The 14,091-nt window shown below is 33.9% G+C and overlaps 1 protein-coding gene across 1 annotated transcript in view; it reads left to right on the top strand.

Annotated features, from left to right (window-relative positions):
* Positions 1-14,091, top strand: part of LOC117175572 (serine/threonine-protein kinase ULK3) — an 81,685-nt gene that overhangs the window by 34,796 nt on the left and 32,798 nt on the right. The window lies entirely within an intron of this gene.

Below are 14,091 nucleotides of genomic sequence, written 5' to 3'. Positions count from 1 at the left end.
GGACTTATCAAGAAAAAGATAAGAGTAAAATTAACGCAATAGACATGAGATTCATGCGCATAATAAGCGGGAAATCCCTAATGGACAAAGTAAGTAACGAGACAATTCTAAAAGAATGTGGTGCAGAAGAGACGCTTATAGACACATGGGAAAGAAATCGGTTAAGATGGTTCGGACATGTTGAGAGAATGCCAAATGAACGACTAACGAAACAAGTGTATCAAGGTAAAGTAAATGGCAATGTGCCCAGAGGTAGACCGCGGAAAGAATGGTTAGAATGTGTGAATGAGACCCTACTTAGAAGAGACATAAGAAGTCACAGAAACACGAGAGCCTGCATGAAAAAATGCATGGACATAAAAGAAGCTAGAGAAGTATGCCAGGACAGTAAAGTATGGCGGCAAATAGTTAATAAAAAGAGTGTCAGTAGAGTGAATGACGCCTGAAACAAAATACCTTGGCCACTAATGGACCCAAGTGGGAAACCTTACATAACGGCTTCGCGAGGTTCTTCGCTTGGGGTGATTGCTAGAGAGATTGATCAGCAACCTGGGTCGGAGCAGTGTTGCGGAACGAACGTGTTATTTACATAAATAGCACGAGAATTCTGGATCAATCTGAAAAATCTCTATCCCATCCACACACTACTCCTTACCCCTGCCGAGTGAGTCACGCCTACCCCGAAAGGGAAATGGCTTAATGGTGTAATAATAATAATAATAACATGCACCATGCGCGAATTTTCCGTCAGCCCAACTTTACCCGCCAAAGCTCGACCATATACCCAAATTATATCAAAGGGCAGGTAAGTTTGGCGGTAAATAGTTAATTAAAAGAGTGTCAGTAGAGTGAATGACGCCAGAAACAAAAGACCTTGGCCACTAATGGATCCAAGTGGGGAACCTTACTTAACGACTTTGTGAGGATCTACACTTGGGGTGATTGCTAGAGAGATTGATCAGCAACCTGTTTCGGAGAAGTTTTGCGGAACGAACGTGTTATTTACATAAATAACACGAGAATTCTGGATCAATCTGCAAATTCTCTATCCTAAATTTTACAGGACGGTCAATCTCAGCAGAGTCCGCAAGCCAGCATTTGAGTAGTGGGGATGCGTCTACCAAAGTGCCCCATTCTCGTACAACTACACATTTAGGCACCGTATCCGTGAGCTCCCCTTGCAGAAATCGCCCGAATTCAAACGTAATACCGATCTGGCCCCGGTCGGATTTCCCGATCTGGCCCTGATCGGTAGAACTCTGTGACCCATACCTGGGCCCGACCGGGCCAGACCGATTTCCTACTGAAACGCCATCTCCATGCGCTCGATAAACTAGTGCTCCTTGACTTTTTCCGGTAGTGCAGTGAAATTTGTATACATACTACTCGTTTATAATATTTTAGCAATGATTAAAAATGCATAAGGCGAGTAAGCCACGTGTTCGGAGGCATTAAAAACAAGTCAGTAGACCTCGATACCTGTGCGAGGAAGATAAGAGTAAGTAATTACACTCTGCGGGGAAATTGAAACCTAACCCCAAATAAATTAATAATTAATTTCATTGTTTTAGGTAAAATTAGTATATTTACCATTAGATGGGTCAAATATTATATGATGAAATTGATCAAGTTATTTTATTTTCAATTATTATTAAAGAACTTAAGGTTTTTCGATTTAATGTAGAGTTCGAATTATGAAATCTATTTACAAGAAATGAATTGCAGCATGCCTAAAATTGTAATGTTTTTAAATTATAAGAGTAAAATATGTGATACAATCGATAATGTTATTGAAACTTTGATTTTGTATTAATAATAAATTTATTACAGAAATACATTATGGAACAATTTTCATAACATTCCAGCAAGAGTTTCGCGCGAAGCTTAAAATGATAAACAAAGTTTTTTTTCTTTTTCATCATAAACATTGACATTTCAAGTTATAAAAACGTCCATTTGTTCGAAATTAATTGATAGTAATAAAAATGATTTAAATGATTTAAATTCTGTAAATAATATTTAAAATAACCAGAAATATTTAATTCAAAATTTTTCATTTTTGTTTAAAAGTTGTTTGGTCTATATTTCTTCTTAACCGATTTAAAAAAATAAAACGATCTAATAAATGATAGCGCAATTTTTGGGCGAAAAAATTATCTACAACCACCTTCTCGAATTTTTCAAGAAGTAATGCAATTAGCAGGAAATTGAATTTATTTACAGTAAAATGTTAATAAATCGTAATTGATAGGTTATTTCTCGTTGATTTTCTTTAGAAGTATTCGAAAATGTCAAGTTGTAGGGAACCTTTTTGCGAAAAAACTTTTTCTAATTTTTTTAAAAGTTTTATAGACAACATTTTTTTTCAAGAAATTGAAATTCTTATTTAAAATATTTCTGGTTATCATCCATTTTTTTCATAAAAAACAAAACTTTTCGTCGAAACTGATACCATCCACAATATTTTTACAATAATTTTACGTTTTTCAAAAGTATAATTAAATTTTGTATTCTGAAACCTTTTCTTTTCGTGCCTGTCGTACTTTAATTTTAACTTAAAATAACTGAATTAGAAATTCAGAGCATTAAGGTGGCCTTCAAAAGGAGAGGGCCATTCGATACTTTCGAGTTTACTTATATTAAATCTCCATTTGTGAAATTCATGAATGGATTATAATGAGACTTATCGTGTACCGATCGGACACCGATGGGACACGGATCGGGTTTCCCAATCGGGTGTCCCGACCTGGCCCCGATCTGGGCGTGTGTTTCATCCGCGGTCTGGCCCCGACCAGGATTCCCGATCGGAACCCGACCTGGACTGGTCTGGCCGCGATCGGGGCCAGACCGAGATTTCTGCACGGGTCCGCTCGCTTCGGTTCGGTACGGCTATACACAGTAGTGGTGAGTGGTGGGGCTGGTTTTTGCAGGCCTCTCGTTCGAGCTCTGCGTACACTTATCATGCATATGTTTGTAGTTTAATAACACGAAAAGTTATTAGCTTAGAAATTTTCTGTTAGTTGGAAATGAAAGAGAAACTCAGAAACTATAGATTGGCGCAAAACAAATCTATTTCTTCCGCATTAGATCCCTTTTCTCGCGGATGGTCACATATGTTTTTTTCCGACTATTGGCTGATCATACGTTCCCAAAGTCGGGTCAGTTCTGGTTACTTGAATTCAGCCTAAGACATATTCTGAAAATATTTAAAGCACAGTGAGTGCAAATACTGAGAATAGAGACAGCATAATAGTATCAGTTGTCATACCTACATTATCACATATTTTTATTATAAGTATGTATTATGACAATTAATGGCTAACTTATAACCTTGGGGACTAATTTATATTGCGAGATAATACGCTCAGTGGCACCTATCTGTATTTGTCCTGAATTTTAGAAACTTGCAAATAAGAAATTTACTATCGAAAGATATATTTATTTAGAACGATTAATTTATTTTTCATAAAGTAAGTAAACTTTTCTTCTGACGAATTTCGTGCAAATTTTATTCAAATCAATGTTGTTTGCTCTGAAATAAATGTACAGTTGAAGCCAACAGGTCAAAATGATAAAGTAAAAATATAATTATTTCAGCGAATTGCAAAGGTATTTATTTCTAAAACATATTTCCTTTGCGCGAACATATATTTGTTCGAATTAATTAATTGCAGATCGTTTATTCAAACAAGTTGAAAGAAACGTCTCTGTCACTCAAAGAAACCTGAATCACTTGATACATAGATGGGTCACAGTTGGGCCGATATTCGACGTTAATTGCTTAAGAAATAATTCCTATATTTCAACCGGCCAATGTTTGGGCCGTTGATGGGCCGATAGTCAGCGTTACTCGATTGGGAACGCCTTCCCATCATATTTCAATCAATAGCACTGCCATGTTTTGAGACAGAGTTGGACCAGTGATTATGGAAAATTGTTTTAAAATACAGTTTTTGCTAATGAATAATAATAAAAAATTGTGAATTGAAAAAAAATCTTTTGCTTAATTTAAAATTTTTCGAAAAAGGCAAAAAACATGATTTTTTGGATTGAGTCCTATGCACACATTTTGGAAAAAGTTGAATAAGTTCAACCTGAAATTTCTTCAACTTCAATGAAAGAAACATACTGTAATATAATTTTTCGAACAAAAAATTTTTTAGTAATGTTTTCGGCATTCAAAAATGGTTAGTTTTACGTTTTTTTAACAATTTTGACAACTTGCTTTGACCAAACTTTCAGACGCAAAAAATAATGGTTCTATTACGGGAAAACCATATTTTTGTAGAATTAAGCTGATGGAATAATTTTACATACATCCACCCCCCTATGGGGGGGGGGCTTGTTAATACATGGAGGAAATTTGTGAATGGTATCCCGTTTCTTCAACGAATAGCTAGTAAAGAGTTCAGAAAAGAATTTTATGAGATATATTGGGGGCATATTTTTTATTGCATACATGGGCATAGAAAATGTGCCCCCCCTAATAAATCTAAAAAATTCTTTCCTGAACTCTTTACTAGCTATTCGCTGAAAAACGGGATACTATTGACAAATCCCCCTCCCATGCATTAACAACCACCCATCGGAGGGGGCGGACTGTATATAAAATGATTCCATCAGCTTATTCCTACTAAAATATTGTTTTGCCGAAATAGCACCATCATTTTTTGCGTCTGAAAGCAAGGTCTAAGTTAGTTGTCAGAATCGCTAAAAAACGTAAAATTGACGTAAAAATTTCTTGAATTGAAGGTGAAGAAATTTCAGGTTCGACATATTCAACTTTTTCAAAAATGTGTGCATAGGACTCAATCCAAAAAACCATGTTTTTTCGGCCATTTTCGAACAATTCTAAATTAAGCAAAAAAAAATTTATAATTTATAATGTTTTAATATTATTCACAAAATTAACTTCGGTCGGGGATGGAGAAAAAAGAGAACCAAGAAAACAAACAAAAAACGCGAATCCAAATTGAGAACCTACAGAAACCGGATGTTCGAATACATTTCCAAAATAAGATAATTGAAAACATAGATAGGGCTACTTGGGATGCGCTTATAAGAAACAAAGATATAGAGGGCACATGGGCTAAGTTTCGGGTTATCATTGTTAGATGTGCGATCGAAGGCTGTAGTACCGCGGTTGTAGGAGGAATGACTGGTGATGCATGGTAGAATGATGAAATTCAGGCTGTCCAAAAAGAAAATAAAGAAGCGTACAGGAGAACTTTGAGAATTGCAGGTCTTAGCGATGAGGTAAGAAATAGACGTATAAATGATTACAGACACAAAAAGAGGATACTGAATCGTTGAATTAAGGAAAGTAAAGATAAAATTAGAGCAGAAGAAGAGAAGAAAATACAAAACGACTTTGAAGGAAGCAAGAAAATTCTTTATAAAAAAATGAAGGGAAATAGAAGTACAGAATTTGTTTATATATGATGCAGACGGGTTACTAGACGCTTTCAGAGACTATTTTATGGAAAGATTCGGAGATGGAGCTATTGGACACTGCAATTGTGATGTAGAACACGATGCGTTAGAAATTTCAATTGAGAAAGTCCGCCTCACTGCGGCTAGAAATATAATTAAGACTTGAAAAACGGTAAGGCTGCCGGGGTAATAAAAAAAACAGAAGAAAAGATTTGGAAAGTCCAAAGTGGGTTTATGCCAGGAAGTTCATGTACGGATCAAATATTTAGCTTAAGGCAAATCATAGAAAAAAGTTTAAGAGTAGGAAAACAAGTTTTCTGTACATTGGTTGGCTTTTTTTCTTTAATAATCAATATTTTGTCTTAAAAATTTGGGACATGATAGCGACCATGCTAACGGACGTCCCCACACACTTTTTTTTTGGTTTAATTCGAAAAAGTTTTAATTTAGCAAAATCTGATTAATTTGCATAGCGCTTAGGAATTAGTATCGATTTTACCAGTTTTAGGTTTTTTTTCAAAAAATTTTTTGATATTGCTAACAACGTGTGTATATTTGGAGGTTATGTATTTTACAATTCTCCTGTGCGTTACTTCCAAACTATACAATATTTTTGACAGAAAATTTTGGACTTGCAAATAAACTTAGTAACTAATCTCCCGGAACTAACCTTGTTTGCAGAGAATCAAAAAAGTTTATTTCATACATAATTTCCCAGTGGCGAAAAATTGAACATTGAAATTCCAAAATTTATCTATCTACATTACCAGCTAGGCTGGTAAGATAGTTTATTACGCCCTAATTATTCTAGAATGCTTACCGACGGAATCGGTACGATAGAGACCTACCCACATAGAGACATAGAGGCCCTAACCACAAAATAATACACATGCATAAAATTTGGTAATTAACACAATGACATTTTTTTGTTATTATCCCTGAAAAAAGAGTCTGGGGACGTCCGTTATGATATTTTATAGCATCTCCGAATTCAGTTTAAAAATTTTTTCATTTTTGTGGAAAAAAAGCCGTCGGAACTGCACCTGATTGACCACACGACGAAGTATCACATGTCCTTAACAAAAAATATAAAGAATAAAAAGTTAACCGAGAAGTTAGCGCCAAAAAAGTTTCGATCGCGGAATTGAGCAAGATGAAGCTAGAAGTTGGCCAAAACTAAAAGGTGCTCGCTCGCTTCATCAAATCATGAAAGATCTATCTCGGGCTATCTACTTATTCTATCTTCGTGCTTTTCTCGCCAGAGATAGCACTTTCATGATTCGATGGAGTGAGCGAGTATTTTTTAGTTTTGACCAACTCCTAGCTTTAACTTGCTCAATTCCTGAAAGAGTACGGAGTCAATGGATGGCTCCTATAAGCTATAAAAACAATATACATACGGATAGAAAAGCGAGTGTAAGGGTAAATGGGAAATTGAGTGACTGTTTCGATATCATTCAAGGAGTTAAACAAGGATGCGTTATGTCTTCATGGCTATTTATATTATTAATGTACAAGTGTGTAAGAATAGCTCTTTTCGACGAAGAAGGTGTGGATCTCGAAACAGTAAGGGTACGTGTGTTAGCGTTCGCAGATGATAAAGTTTTTATGGCAGAGTTAATCGAAGACTTGCAAAGAATATTGAATAAACTGAATGCAAGCATGAAGATTATGGGCCTCTAAATTAACGCAAGTAAAACCAAAACTATAGTGTTCGATGGAAAGAGTGAGAAAATAATATGCATTATTGTATTAATTTATAAGAGAATTGAGCAAGTTGATAAGTTCGTATACCTTGGTAGCTTATTAACTAGGGACGGACAGATAGATGAAAAGTTAGATAGACGCATTAACGAATGTAAGACGGTTATTGATAGAGCAGGGTCTCTTATCAGAAGTAAAAATATATCTACTAAAGCTAAGATGGCAATACATAATTCTATACATGTACCGACTGTACTACAGTAGCGTGACATGGACTTATCAAGAAAAAGATAAGAGTAAACTTAACGCAAATGGCATGAGATACATGCGCATAATATGCGGAAAAACGCTGATGCACAAAGTGAGTAACGAGATAATTCTCAAAGAATGTGGTGCAGAAGAGACGTTAGTGGATACATGGGAAAGAAATCGGTTAAGATGGTTCAGGCATATAGAGAGAATGCCAAATGAACGGCAAACGAAACAAGTGTATCAAAGTAAAGTAAATGACGCGTGCCCAGATGCAGACCGCGGCAAGAATGGTTAGAATGTGTGATTGAGACCCTAGTTAGAAGAGACATAAGAAGCCACAGAAACACGAGAGCCTGCATGAAAAAATGCACTGATGTAAAAGAAGCTAGAAAAGTATGCCAGGACAGAAAAGTATGGCGGCAAATAGTTAATAAAAAGAGTTTCAGTAGAGTGAATGACGCCTCAAACAAAAGACCTTGGAATCTAATGGACCCAAGTGGGGAACCTAACATGACGACTTTGTCAGAAGCTTCACTTGGGGTGATTGCTAGAGAGATTAATCAGCATCCTGGGTCGGAGCAGTGTTGCGGAAAAAACGTGTTATTCAAATAAATAACACGAGAATTCTGGATTAATCTAAAAATTCTATATTCCTTCTTCACAATACTCCCTTCCCCACCGATTGAGTCATGCCTACCCCAAAAGTGAAATGGCTTAATGGTGTAATGATAATAATTATAATAATGTTACATCACAAATATAATCATTTTTTCTTGCCAGCTTATCATTTATTAGGGTATTTTTATTATTTAAAGAGTATTTTGTATCTATTCTGAGAGAAAATTGCTATAAATAATCATCAATTTGTAATTTTTTGGATTGTCAAATATTTTCTATTTTGACATCAACTTAAAATTATGTAAATGAGAACAGTTTCACTATGAAAATCGATTTTTCAAATAATATAAGGGACCATAACTTTCTTACTCTTTAATAAAGTGTATTAATATTATATAGTCAATCGATTCATCTCGAGCCAAGGAAGCTTTCATATTCTTGCATCAACTTTGAATTATGTTGATAAAACAAGTTTTACTATAAAAGCAGATTTTTAAAATAAAGTAAAGTATTAAGAAAAGGCTACAAATATTTTTATAAATCCTTTGGTCAGTTTTGAGATATTAGTAGTGCAAATAAGCTCTTCAAATTTCATCAATTTAGCCTTCAAATGGCCATGTTCACAAAAACATGTGACCCCCCTCCCTCATATATCCAAAAAAATGGTTAGAAAATTGAATTGGAAGGAAGCAAAATTATAGATCCTAAAGCTAATTTTTAAAAACCTTCTTTCCAATTAATTCTACTGTCGAAAAATAAGACTGTGTCTGACATTCAGTAGTAGTTGTAGAGATGCCTGACTATCGCGCTCTGTAACTACTGTGGGAGACGATTAAGAGTCTGGGAGCCAGGAATGAGTCGCGTGAGACGTTAAAAATGAAAACCCACAGAACCAGGCGGGTTTTAACTTATTTTAATGAAACCTTTTGCATTGTGTTGCTAAATATGTGTAGTAAAAAAGTTTTAAAAAACCTGTTCGTTAATTTAAGAATCCAATTTTATTTGGAAAATTTCCAAAAATCGATTAAAAATTTGCATAACTTTAATAAAATAGGTTCTAGAGCAACAAAAACACAGTGTATATGTATACTGAGGTTGCTGATTTCGAAAATCAGGTAAAAAACTCAAAATGGCAGACCAAAAGTTCTTAACATTTATAAACTTAAAAAAAATAATAAGTGATAAATATTTGGCATGCATATTCCTCAAGGCATGAGAATTTAATAAAAAATAATGTTGACCCGGGATGAAGGGTGAAAACACCCTTAAATCGTGGAAAACACTCTTGAAAAATGGTTTTTTGCGATCATTTTCAAAAGGGCGCGTTGGTAAAAAATGAATTTTTGCATATAACTTGTACTTTAAATATACATAAAAATTTGTTCATTCGCTTTTCCTTTGGTGGCCATATTTTCTGAGATATCCAACCTAGGAGTAGGGGGTGAGTTGTAACGCGCGCAATTCACCAAGTCAAATCAACGCCGGATGATTTTTCTCTCTTTTCAGGTAAATTTTAAATAATTATTGCACAAGTCATAGAGTAACGTACTATCAAATCCTATGATTAATATTTTTTTTAGGTAAATTGAAGTCAGTAGTTTACTCGGGACAGAGTATTGTTGATTTTTTCATTTTCACCCACATGATATCTTCCTTTAATTTTGATTTTTTTATAAACATGTACACTGAAAAACTAGTTGGTTGGGACAACTAAGAAAGTAGTAGGCCCAACTATTTTAGTTTGTGCATATATTACAAACTAAAATAGCTGGGCCTACTACTTTCATTCCCAAGATTGGTAGTAGTTGTCCTTACTACTTTATTGGTTCTCGCCACAACTTTCGATAGTAGGTACTACTTTCAGGTAGGTGTGTTTACTACTTTAAATAGGAAGCTTTACTACTTCACTTAGTAAGTCTTACTATTAAATTAGTTATTTTACAAATAAATTAGTTGAGCTTATTACTTAAAGTAGTAATCCTTACTATTATATTATCTTATATAATATTACTATTCAATCTTATATTTTCTTACTGTTCATATAATTACATTCATCCCACTGGAAAGCTAAATTGTCCCGATGATGTATTTATACAAATTAGGGTACATTTTTACGGAAGCCTGTTTTGAAGTATTCTTTGAATTTATTTGACACATCGAGTTCGCATTAAGGTTATCAATCACTCAAATTTGCCATAATCCAACAAAGTAACTAGAAATAAATCCTATGAAAAATATTCATTCCACGCTTATTTCAAAACAGGCCTCCGTGAAAAGGTGCCCTAAGCGTAGGCCATAGAGGACGCCCTAAGGATCTCTACGATGCTCTTCAATATTTTCCACGTGTTTACACTTTATACGTAAAGGTTCGAATTAAAATGGCGATCATCAAAAACATGAAGCGACATTTCGATGCGAATGTTGGCAGCACTGCTCAGATTTCAGTTCTACCAATATCGTCAAGGGGCAAAACTTATAACCTTTACTACTTTTATTTCTTGGAAAATAAATTTCTGGTAAATGTAACTAATTTATTTGTTGTGACTACAATTACTATCCTTACTAATATCACCTTCATAGGAGGACTAACGGCGACTTGTTGCCTTACAAAACTAACCATTTTTTCAGTGTATTAAAGAGGATTGCTTTCTTCATCTTTTTAAAATGCACAACGTTACATAACAGTGGTTGATTTGATGTAATTTATAAACAAATTGACTTTTATCCTTTTATGTTTTTAAAGAGTTTTGTCTAGATATACCTGTGTAGCGTATTGGTTCCCTAAAAAGTATATAATTAATTTGGAATCGATGGGAATGCAGCTTAGATATCCGCGCTCAAAAACAAATGTTAGTAACAATTTTTTGCAGAGTTGTTCAATTTTCTTGAGTTTCAACTTATTTTACATACCTGGAGGTGAAAAATTCTTCTCATTGTTTTGCGAATTTTAATCAATAATTTTCTAAATGATAATTCTTATGTTATTGACTTCTTCTTTCGGAGAAAATTCTCAACGACATTGCAGATAGGAGAAGAAACTTTTGGGCTACATGAAAACTTTTCCGTGAAAACAGTTTACTAGGACAACAATCACCAAGGCCGAAGTATCGAAATTTGAAATGCAGCGAATTTTGTTAATTTTTATTTTGGTATTTTATGAAATTATATTTATTCATCAATTGGAATGGAAGTTTCTAATGAGTCCGCCAAGGATTTACATTTCCCTTGTACCTCTCTCCTATTCCTTTACATACCCCTGCAAACTTTTAGCCCCGAGCACCATCTTCCCACTCAAATTATATTTATAAATCCTATAATCAGTTTTCTGAGCATGTGTGGGCTTGTTTAGCATATAAATAAACTGAAAAAATGGACACTACCCTGGAATCAAAATTAGAAATACAGTGAATTTTTAATATTTTTATTTTGCTATTTAATGAAATTATCTTTATAACTAGAGGTTTTAACATTTTTATGAGTATGTGTGGGATTTTTTAGAATAGAAATACATACATTAAAAAAAACAACAGAATTCGGGGGTTGAAATAATAATTACAGAAAAATTTGCAAATTCTCAAATTTTTGTTTGATGGATTTATTCGATTTCATTTGGTATTTAAAATTTGTTTTAAGATGTGCGGGCTTTCTGAGAATAAAAATACACAAGGAATAAAATGGTGAAATCCATAGAATTGAAATTACACAGTAAAAATAATATTTAAAGTTATGATCGACTTAATTTCAGATATTGCCTGAATTAAGAAAGCTACCATTTTTTTTATTCAACGAAAGCTTACAATATACATGTATGATACACTATATTAACGTAATATACACAATTATTTAAACTACGGAAACATTATAAAAGCCCTAAATTTTAACACACTGGACAAGTATTCAGCGATACGCAATAATTCTGTTTTATCCGAGGCATTCAGAAGCATAATCTAGAACAGACCAGAGGCTGTAAGGCTTACCGTAGAGCCAAAACAATCCTTTCTGACATCCCTAAACATAGGGCATGCTGCCAATGAATGAAACAGATTATCTTCCACTCCCAGGTTGCAGCGTGTACAGAGTGTCTCCTTAGTGAACCTAAAAGAAAGATCCCCCCAATGAGAATCTACCCCTTATGTCTCCCAAAAAGGACCCGTTCATTTTTCGGAAAGGTAAAAATTAAGAAAGGTAAAGTTTCAGAATGGGTTGTAATACATAATGGTAAAACCTAGGAATAGCAAAGAGTCGGAAAGAGGAATGAGTCGGCAAATCCAAAACTCTGAAAGGTAATTGGGAAACCAAAGAAGCGGTATGGGTAAAAATTCGGAAGCGTTAAAATTAGGAGGGTCAAAAATTAGGAATAAGTAAATATACGGAGAGGAATAATTCGGGAAGTAGAAAAACTCGGAATTGTTAAAAAATGTACCTATTAGCAGGTGTATAATTGTTGTTTTATGGTAGCAAACAAATATTTATCACAGTAAATTTAAATATCATTACATAATAAATTTATGTTGTACATTGAAAATGGTTTTTGAATTATATAATGATAAAAAAGAATTATTCTTTCATGAAAAATTTTAAATTACGGATACCATAATTTACTTAACCTGAAAAATCGAAAGTTTTAGGTTTTACATACTGTTCTTACAAATTTCGTAAAATTATGATAAATGTAACGATTGAAAAGTTAATTGTATTTGAAGTTGTTATACTAATAAAACAAATCTATTGTGAAACTACTTAAATTCTAACAATTATACATTTTAAAAACAATTTTTAACGTACAAAATAAATTTATTATGATATGATATTTAAATTTACGGTGATAAATATTTGTTAGGTACCATCAATAAAAAATTATAAACCTGCTAATAGGTACATTTATGTACTATTTCGAATTGTTTTACTTTCCGAATATTTCCTCTTCGTATATTTACTTGTTCCTAATTTTTCGCCCTCCTAATTTTAACGTTTTCAAATTATTACCATTCCGCTTCTTTGGCTTCCGAATAAATACCATTCAGTGTTTTGGATTTCTGATTTATTCCTCTTTCCGACTTTTTGGTATTCCTAAGTTTTACTATTATGTATTATAACCCATTCTGAAATTTTACCTTTCTTAATTTTTATCCGTTCCGAAAAATAAACCGTTCCCTTCCATAAGACTCACCTGAGCAAGAAGTCTAACGTATCTAAATGGTAATCCACCATAAAGGTACTGCCGTCCCATGGGAACGATCCATAGGTGTGGCAGCACCTGAAGAGATGATGTCTGACTCAGCCTGCACAGGACCGCATCTCTAAGATAGGCTTCGAATTTCGCGAGGATTAAATCCTTGTTGTTCTGTAAGTAACCGAGTCTGCAAGGACCTGTAGACCAGTGATTCCCAAACTTTTTTTGCAGTTTTCAGGGAGGGACAGGACCGCCACCCTACAGTTTTTTTCCCTCTACTAGATCCCAAGGGGGATACTTGACTGTTGCCATGCGGGAGGTTGCATGGTTCACCCGAGAGAATTAGAACCGGTTGAGAAAAATTAAAATGTGTTGAAATGTTAATAAATTAAATTTTAATTAGTTAAATCAATTTCCTAATCTGATTTTAAGCAAATGAAAATAAAGTTGATGAAAATCGGTTAATATCTTCAATGCCAGTTGACAGTTCTTGTAATTTTGCATGTACTTAAAGATATGCTTAATTAATCGAAATGTTATGGGCATGTGATCAATATTTTGTCTTAAAAATTTGGGACATTATATCGACCATGCTAACGGACGTCCCCGCACACTTTTTTTTGGTTTAATTCAAAAAAGTTTAAATTTAGCAAAATCTAATTAATTTGCATAGCGCTTAGGAATTAGTATCGATTTTACCAGTTTTAGGTTCCGATGGCTTCTTTTCTAGAATAATCAATATTTTGTCTTAAAAATTTGGGAAATGATAGCGAACATGCTAACGGACGTCCCCACACACGTTATTTGTGTTTTTTTTCAAAAAATTTTTTGATATTGCTAACAACGTATGTACATTTGGAGGTTATGTATGTTACAATTCTCCTGTGCGTTACTTCCAAACTACACAATAT

The sequence above is a fragment of the Belonocnema kinseyi genome, chromosome 1 (genome assembly GCF_010883055.1).
Source record: "Belonocnema kinseyi isolate 2016_QV_RU_SX_M_011 chromosome 1, B_treatae_v1, whole genome shotgun sequence".
Lineage (NCBI taxonomy): Eukaryota > Metazoa > Arthropoda > Insecta > Hymenoptera > Cynipidae > Belonocnema > Belonocnema kinseyi.
This window is presented reverse-complemented; position numbering and strand designations above follow the sequence as displayed.